The sequence below is a fragment of the Rattus rattus genome, chromosome 9 (assembly GCF_011064425.1).
Source record: "Rattus rattus isolate New Zealand chromosome 9, Rrattus_CSIRO_v1, whole genome shotgun sequence".
Classification (NCBI taxonomy): domain Eukaryota; kingdom Metazoa; phylum Chordata; class Mammalia; order Rodentia; family Muridae; genus Rattus; species Rattus rattus.
In genome coordinates, this window is record NC_046162.1 from 84,333,231 (window position 1) to 84,333,906 (window position 676).

The 676-nt window shown below is 43.9% G+C and overlaps 1 non-coding gene across 1 annotated transcript; it reads left to right on the forward strand.

Annotated features, from left to right (window-relative positions):
• The first annotated feature begins 297 nt into the window (after positions 1-297).
• Positions 298-402, forward strand: LOC116910638. The gene has a single exon (XR_004389176.1). It is a non-coding gene; the product is annotated as a U6 spliceosomal RNA (small nuclear RNA).
• The last annotated feature ends 274 nt before the right edge of the window (positions 403-676 follow it).

Sequence of the window (676 nt, forward strand, 5' to 3'; positions counted from 1 at the left end):
ACGGTCCTTCAGCTCTTTCTCGAATCTGGATGAATCAGATAGCTCCCCCACCCCCAAAGAGACGCGCAAAGCTGTGATTCCAATCTGAAGATGATTCTGATCAGGGCACAACAAAGATGTCTCTCCTCTCCCAACGTGTATTCGAGGTCTGAGAAACTCAGCGGTTTCAAAGAGTGAACCGCCATCGGGAATCTGTGGGGATGCACGGTCTGGCACAAATGTCATGATTTATTGCATAAACGGACCTGGCTCCGCTCCTCCCCAGTCTGATTCCTTTAAAAACATATATTTATCTTAGTGTTTTCTTTGGCAGCACGTACTCTAAAATTGGAACAATACAGCGAAGATTAGTGTGGCCCTGGGAAGGATGTCATACACGGTTGTGAAGTGTTCTGTAGTTTCATATGTGCATGGAGCAACAATTAATGAAAGAGGAGGCTTTGGAAAAGCAAAGAGGGGCGTGGGGGAGGGATTGGACAGAGGAGAGGGAGCTAGGGAATGACTAAGATTATAGTCTTAGAGCGTAAGAGATTTTAAAGCATACTTAGTTGCTTATTTATTATTATTATTATTATTATTATTATTATTATTATTATTAGTGTGTGTGTGTGTGAGAGAGAGAGAAAGAGAGAGAGAACATGTGGGTGCAGGCACCCACTGAGACCAGACGGGGGCT